At 44.0% G+C, this 8442-nt stretch overlaps 1 pseudogene; it reads left to right on the top strand.

Moving 5' to 3' along the window:
* The first annotated feature begins 1205 nt into the window (after positions 1-1205).
* LOC122794664 overlaps positions 1206-8442 on the top strand; it is a 110871-nt pseudogene continuing 103634 nt past the window's right edge.

Genomic DNA, 8442 nt, shown 5'->3' with positions numbered 1-8442 from the left:
TTTTACTACTTCGATCAGTAAAGTTCGACCTTTATGGATTCGATGTAGTAAAATTTCGATAACGTGATATAGACGCACTGTAAACATACCCCTCCATAAAGTGTAGGTACCTCACATCTTAGGAACTACAGACCCCTCAACCTAACAAGCCTAATTTTCAAAGCCATAAAATGTATTATATTTTATATATTTATTTATCATTTGTTAACTGTGTTAGTACCACTAGGCTAGTAGCATCTTTTTAAGGGAAACACCCAAAGTGATATTTATTCAACAAGGGAAGTTTGGTTAGCGCATTGCGAAACTTCCCATACTCTTTTCAGTAGGTGCCACGAGATTGTTTACATCCACTGAGCTACCACCAACTCAAGCAGATGGGACCATGATTTAACATCTCATCTGAAGGCTATTATTAGACCCACAAAAATATGATTTGTTAAAGGGTGTGGAGGGTGCAATCCGCCCTTGGTGCAAACAGTAATGGAACACCACCTTGCAGTTTAAAAGCTTTTTGCATTTTAGACATGAAAAGCTTAAACTAAACTCAGAGCCAGATCCTTTAAGGACATTTTTCTTTAAGGATGCCCTTTGTGTATTTGTCCCTGCATGTGTCAATGCACGCACACACCTGCAGCATACTCTTTTGTTTTTCCACGTTTCACCCGGAATTTGAATACAAGGTGTTTGTCCACATGTTTGTTAGTTAGCGTTGGCTCGAGCTAGCATTAGCATACCTGTCAAATCTGGACAAACCCTAAAATAATGTGGAAACAAAAGCCCAAACATCAGGACAGATTTTAATTACTGCTCTTATAAACTTAGAAAGTTGCTAGACTAACAGGATTTGTGTTGACATGCTTTTTTCCTATATGATATTTATATATATGATATGATATATTTCCGATATGAAGTCTGAAACTCAAATGCGTGTCATAATTTAATGACTTCAATCTTCAGTGATTTGCCAGAAAAACTCAAATTTTATGAGGAACGGACTAAAAATATGGAAAAAATCCATTCTGCTAAAATCTGAACAGTTGGAAGTATGGGCAAATTTGTAAACATTCTGTGAAAATTTGGACAGTTGGGAACTATGCAGGTTAGTAAATTTCCTAAGGCTCAAACACTGTATCTTGGTTACAGGAAACAAGAGCCTGAATCCTCTACACCAACTACCAAACTAGTAATACATGAGCTTTGGTGCATTTTCAAGGAACTGAGTTTCAGTGCATTTTCAAAGAATTGTGAGCTTCAAGGGAACAGAGGTTTATTGCTGCTCATGGTAAGTCAGTTTTCAATGTGCAACTATTTTGTTTTGCAAATGATCATAGCATAACAGGTGGTATACTTGATTTTAATGCAGAAGGCTATGGGTTGTACTCCCATAGCTCATAAATGGATTGCTGATACCATGTTGTACTTTATAGGGAGGGTAGTGGTGTTTCTGCCGTCCTGAGTGTGTCATATTTTGGATGAGATGCCTAGTAGCTCTGAACTTGTTGGTTTGCCATCATTTTCCTTTTGCAATATTGCCAGCTTATCAATTGTTTTGTTTTTAATGTAACAGGCAATTTATTCTTCAAGGATACCAGGCACTCCATTTGTAGATGAAACACTGAACTATAAAGTTGTTTGCTAGATAAACCTCTTCATTAGTTACAGATCTCTTTAATGTGGAATTATTAAGATGACCGTGACACCTGTGCACTGTCCCAGCAATCAAGTAGCCTCAATCCTCACCACTAACACCAGTGAGGGGCATCCACATAGGGGAGGATAGTAAATACACACACAATAAAATACAATTTCCCTTAAGAACACACATAGATCACAGTCAGTCTGGGGCTGGTTTATCCCTTTCTCTCCAGATCCCCAATAAGACTCCCCACTGGCACAGCTATAGGGTCCAGATCTCAGCCTAGTGGGCAAACTAAAACCTGCAGCACCCCATCTTTCCAACCAGTGCTTTATATCCCTGCCCAAGTAGCTAACACACACACTTTGAGATAAGAGTTATATACAACCACACAGACACTCCTGGGGAAGGCTGGCACAGCTTCTCCAGCTGTGCCCCTTTTACTCAGACTATACGGTAGTACCACTTGCCACCACCCACTAATATTTATCAGGTACTAAAAAGGCCCTTATCAAAGGGTGTCCAATTATTACTGTGCAATATTATTATCCAAATGGCAAGTGTAATTGAACAGTCAAGGCTTATTTGGAGTGACTTGGACAGTATCACTGTACATATGCAGTATACTCTCTAGAGCTTAAATTATCTCTACACAAAACAACCACAGTTAAAAGGTTTAAAAATATTTAATAATAAATAATAAAAACATAAGACAATACTTCTTACTACACAGTGCTAGTCAAGAGTTCAGAGATGGAAAATGCTTAAAATAATACAGTAGAATAGTTCTGACAGTAGAATAGTTCTGACATCAACACAGAAAAACACTTAATCTAATATTCCTATTTCCTAGCTATTTCTAAAAGAAACACTAAAGTCTAAGATCCTACTTACATACAGACAGAGGCAGCATGATGGTGAGTTGGATGTTCTCAAGACAAATGCTAAATGCCCTCATTCTTTCTGTCCTTAAATTGATAACACAGTACCACTGATTCTTTTCAGATTACATAATTTCTTTCTGGTTCCAAGGCTAACAGAAACTCAGAGGTTAATAGCCCTTTTGATCTTGCAGCTGGTCAAAAAACCAGAGCAATAAAATAGATTATACATGTAAATTCTAGCCATTAACTCTGGCCTCAAAACAATAGGCAGAATGCCTCCCTGTAGACATCTCAGCTCCGAGTTTTAGATAAAAGAATTTCACAATGCTTGACTTATCAGCTTTCTTACAGCAGAGTGCACGGTTGGTACATTTTTTTCAGTTCAACATCCAATACAGTCGTTTCACATTTAAGAGAACAAGCCTGTGGCTTACATTAACATTTGCAAATGACTGAATTATCTACAAAAGTCTATCTAGCTATTGTGGCAGCCTTCATCACACCCCCCTCCCCCGAGAACCCAAGCTAGTTTTTCAAGTCACCCTTGAGAAACATTGCTTGAGAGGGTTATGTCTATCTGAGTATACCTTACCCCATTCCCTGTCTTGAGAGCCCATCTGCGTTGGCTTTGCTAAAACCATTGTGGTGATGCACTGACATATCATATCTCTGCAACCCTAGGTTCCATCTTAGCAACTTGACATTTTGCTGGCTGGCTCTGTTTAACATTGTTAGGGGATTGTGATCTGTAACTACGGTGAATTTTCTTCCATACAGATAAGGCTGAAGTTTATGCAGTGCCCACACTATGGCTAGACATTACTTTTCTACAACTGCATAGCATTTATCCCTGGGTTGGAGCCTACCACTGAGATAAACCACTGGGTGCTCTTCTCCCTCTGAAAAAAATCTAGCTAAGTACAGCCCCCACCCCATGGTTCAAAGCCTCCACCTGCACAACATATTCTTTGCTGTAATCTGGACTGGCTAACACAGGGGGTCCTCCCAAAGCTTCCTTACGCTCCTGGAATGCCTGTTCACATGCTGGGGTCCACACTACCTTACCTGGCCTGTTCTTCCTTGTCAGGTCTGTGAGGGGAGCAGCTATGGTACAAAAACTGGGGATGAACTTTCTGTAGTACCCTGCTGTCCCTAAGCATGCCCCCACCTGCTTTTTGGTAACAGGTGCAGGCCATGCCTGAATGGCTTCCACTTTGGCAGGTTCTGGCCTGATTTTACCATGCCCCACTCTTATGTCCCAGGTAGGAGACCTCTGCCATACCCACCTGACATTTGCTGGGCTTAATGGTCAACCCTGCCCTCTGTAGTCTGACCAGCACCTCCCTGACATGTTGAAGGTGCTCTTGCCAGGAATGGCTGTAGGTGGCAATATCATCAAGCTAAGCAAGGGCAAACCCTCCTGCTCCTGGTAGGATATGATCTACCAGCCTCTGGAAAGTTGTTGGGGCATTTTTCATCCCAAAGGGCATCTTTGTGAACTCATACAAGCCAAAAAGAGTCACAAAGGCTTACTTCTCTCTAGCACTGGGAGTCAAGGGCACCTGCCAGTAACCCTTGGTAAGATCAATAGTTGTAAGATACTTAGCCCCACCCAGTTGCTCTAGGGCCTCATCTGTCCTACGCATGGGGTAAGCATCTGACTCTGTGTGACTAATTTCCAGTAGTCCACACAGAACTTGGTGCTGCCATCCTTCTTTGGCACCAGCACCACTGGGTTGGCCCAGGGACTCTTGGACTCTTGAATCACCCCTAGTTCCAACATCTCCTGTATCTCCTCCTTCAGAGTCTGTTTGACTCTCTCAGGCACCCTATAAGGGGCCTGCCTAGTAGGCCTTTGGGGTCCTGTATCCACCTGGTGCTGCACCAGGTGGGTGCACCCTGGTTTCTAAGTGAACATGTCCCCAAACTCCTGTAACATTGCTCGGATTTCTCAAACCTGGATAGGAGATAACTGCTGGGACATTGCTATCCCTTCCACTGAGGAGTCAGTCCGAGCCTCACTGAGGAGATCAGTCACCAGATCTCCCTCAGACTCCTCCTGCAGTCCACTGCAAATGGTCAGCACAAGAACCTTCCTATCATAAGGTTTCATCATGTTAACATGGTACAATTTGTGCCCCTGCCTCCTGCCTAGCAGTTCCACCATGTAGTTAATAACACTTACCTTTCTTACCACCTTATAGGGTCCTCCCAAGCTGCTTGCAGCTTGTTGTGTCTGACAGGAATGAGAACCATTCCCTGCTGCCCTACAGCATACTCTCTAGCTTGAGCATTCCTGTCATACCAGACCTTTTTCTGTTGTTGGGCTTCTGCCAGGTTCTCCTGGGCCAAGCCCACAAGTTCCCTGAGCCTTGTCCTGAGGTTTAAGACATATGCCACAACAGACTCCTTGTGAGATTCACACTCGCCTTCCCACTCATCACAAATTAAATCTAGAGGTCCCCTCACCCTATGCCCATACAACAACTCAAAGGGTGAAAACCCTGTGTATTCCTGGGGAACCTGTCGGTAAGCAACCAACAGATGGGGCAAATATTTGTCCCACTCCCTCTTAAACTGGTCTGCAAATGCCTGTATCATGGACTTGAATGTAGAGTTTAACCTCTCAACAAGACCATTAGTCTGGGGATGGTAGGGGGTGGTCTTCAGGTGTTTCACCCCACAGTACTTCCAGAGACAAGCCAGCAGGTCTGACATTAAATTGGTACCTCTGTTAGTCAGTTTTTCTTTTGGGAAACCTACCCTGCTGAAAATCTCTAACAAAGCATTTGCCACCTTTTCTGCCTCAGTGGAGGACAAAGCCACTGCCTCAGGGTATCTTGTAGCATAGTCTACTACCACTAGGATGTACTTTTTCCCTGTGGAACTTTGGGTACTCAGAGGCCCCACAATATCCATAGCTACCCTCTGAAATGGCTCCTCAATCGCAGGCAAAGGCATTAAAGGAGCTTTTGCCTTGCCTCCTGCCTTGCCTACCCTTTGGCACTGCTCACATGTCCTGCTGTACCCTGTTACATCTCTGGAAATTCCAGGCCAATTTTAGTTCTGCATAATACATCTCTTTATACATTTTATGCCCATATGACCTGCAAAGGGAATATCATGGGCTATGGCTAGAAGTGCCAGATGGTAGGCTCTAAGCACTACCAGCTGCTGTACCCTCTCACCTTCTAGCCATCCTTCAGAGGTCCACTCTCTGTACAGTAACCCTTTGTCCCAGTATACAGATTCCCCCTTCCCTTGAGAATCAGGTGCCTTCCCAGCAACCTGCCTCAGGCCTTGCACTGTAGGGTCTGAGAGCTGAGCCTGACTCAACTCTCTCTCTTTGCATCCCTTCCTAGCTCCCCTTCCACAGGAAGTCTGGCATCCTCTTACAGTGGTGCATCACTGTCAGCCTGGGTAATATTACTCACCTCTACCTTTGCAGTCACTCTATCCAAGGGAACATCAGTACCCACTAGCAGCTGTGGCTCACCTTCAGTTTCACTGCTACAACGTAGCTTCCTCCCTGAAGTAACCACCTCACTAGTCTTGGCTGCAAGTATGCAGTCTCTCTGGGACTCCACCAGGCTACCAGACCCACATGCTTGTCTCGAAGCCTGACTGCATGTAACTGTATTAACACATAGTAATGCCTCATCAAAATCCTTCCCTATCAGGACACCTGCATGGTGGTAGCTCAGTACCCCTGCTGTCTCAAGACAACCTACTGTTGGCATTTTGTCTTCCCCACTTACTGGCGCTCTCACCTTTTGTTCCCCACCTTGCCTCTGTGGACATCTGTATGCCACATGGCCCCCACTGGTTGCATTCAAAACATTTAACCCTAGGTCCTGGACATGTACCTGGACTAGTGACTTCCCCTGTTACTGGCAGATTCTGTTGGGGCAGTCTGTGCTGCCCACCATGGGTTCCTTTAGACCCATGAGCAGTACTTGGGTCCCTTTCCTGTGCAGGGATGCCCTGCTTGCTAGGTATAGGTCTCCCTTCTTCTCCAACTCATCTGAAGTAGCACATTGTCTATTAGCTAACTAGATCCTCATGTCCTCAGGCAAAGTGCTAAGGGCTTGCTCCCCTCACCAAAAGGTCTGCCAGCCCTTCAGAAGTGGTGACCTGACATCCACTCACCCACCTGTCAAAATAAGTGCTCAGTTCAGCAACATTCACACACACTTTTCTCGGCCTTGCTTCTATGCTCACAAAACTTTTTCCTATGCGTTTCAGGTGTTAGCTTAAAACATTCTAACAAGCAGTTCTTAACAGTAGTATAATCAAAACATGCCTAATCAGAAATTTTAGACAAGACAGTTACAGCTTTACCATGGAGTAAGGGTGTCAGTAACCGTACCCAGAGCCTTTGGTCAACATCATACTGTTTACATACCCTCTCAAACGTGTGAATAAAACTATCAAAATTATTCCCCTCTGTAAACTGCGGAAGAAATTTACTGACCTTTTGTGCTTCTGGGGTCCAGTTACTCCCCTCCCCATTACCTCCATGACTCTGGTGAAGAGTCAGCATCTCCTTCTCATGCTGCCTTTGCCTTTCCTTTTCATCAGCTTCCAGGCGTAGCAGTTTCTCATTCTCCTCAGCCTGCAAATGTCGCAGTTTCTCACTCTCCTCACTCTGTAGACGCCTCAGTCTCCCAGCTGTTTCTATTTCCAATTGCCTGGCATCCAACTCAAGTCTCTTTAGCCCCAGATGGATTTTTAAGTCCTCTGTAGAAAGGTTGAGCTGTCCATTCTCTGAGTGTGGTACATCTCCACTGCCAATCTGATCGTCCTCCTGGTTGCTGTTTTCTGATGCAGCTGTGACCAAAGCTGCAGTCATGTCTGCCTTAGTCAGGTTTCCATGCACCAGTCCCCTAGCCTGTCACATCTCAGCCAGTTGGCTCCTTTTCAGCTTTCCGTACTCCTCTGCTGACATGCTTGCCTGCTCTCCCTGACTAAGCTAACAAAAAAAAAATAAATCAATTGTGATCTGAACTGCATGGCTGATTTAGAGTAGAAAAACACCTTCAGTGATGTCTGTACACAAGCTACATGAATTCACTCTACCCACACCACTACAAGCCAGTTAGTATTTGCCAACCAATTAATATGTGGTGTGGATATCCCAACACTGCCAAACAATTAATATTTGATGCCCGTGCACTGGACCAGCAATCAAGGAGCCTCAGTCCTCACCACTAACACCATTGAGGGGCATCCACATAGGGGCGGATAACAAATACACACACAGAAAAGTACAATTTTCCTTAAGAGCACACAGAGATCACAGTCAGTCTGGGGCTGGTTTCTCCCTTTCTCTCCAGATCCCCAATAAGACTCCCCACTGGCACAGCTACAGGGTTCAGATCTCAGCCTAGTGGGCAAACGAAAACCTCCAGCACCCTCTCTGTCCAACCAGTGCTCCGTATCCCTGCCCAAGTAGCTGACACAAACACACTTTGAGATAAGAGTTATATACAGCCACACAGACACTGCTGCGGAAGGCTGGCACAGGTTATCCAGCAGTGCCCCTTTTACCCAGACTATATGGTAGAAATCACTGCCATCACTCACTAATATTTATCAGCTACTAAAAAGGCCCTTATCAAAGGGTGTCCAATTATTACTGTGCAATATTATTATCCAAATGGTAAGTGCAGCTGAACAGTCAAAGCTTATTTGGAGTGACTTGGACAGTATCACTATACATATGCAATGCTCTCTAGAGCTTAAATTATCTCTGCGCAAAACAGCCACAGTTGAAAGGTTTAAAAATATTTTATAATAAATAATAAAAACACAAGACAATACGTCTTACTACAGTGCTAGTCAAAAGTTCAGAGATCACAGGAAAATGCTTAAAATAATACAGTAGAATAGTTCTGACATCAACACAGAAAAACACTCTAA

The sequence above is a fragment of the Protopterus annectens genome, chromosome 2.part1 (genome assembly GCF_019279795.1).
Source record: "Protopterus annectens isolate FY-2018-M chromosome 2.part1, PAN1.0, whole genome shotgun sequence".
Classification (NCBI taxonomy): Eukaryota; Metazoa; Chordata; order Ceratodontiformes; family Protopteridae; genus Protopterus; species Protopterus annectens.
This window is presented reverse-complemented; position numbering and strand designations above follow the sequence as displayed.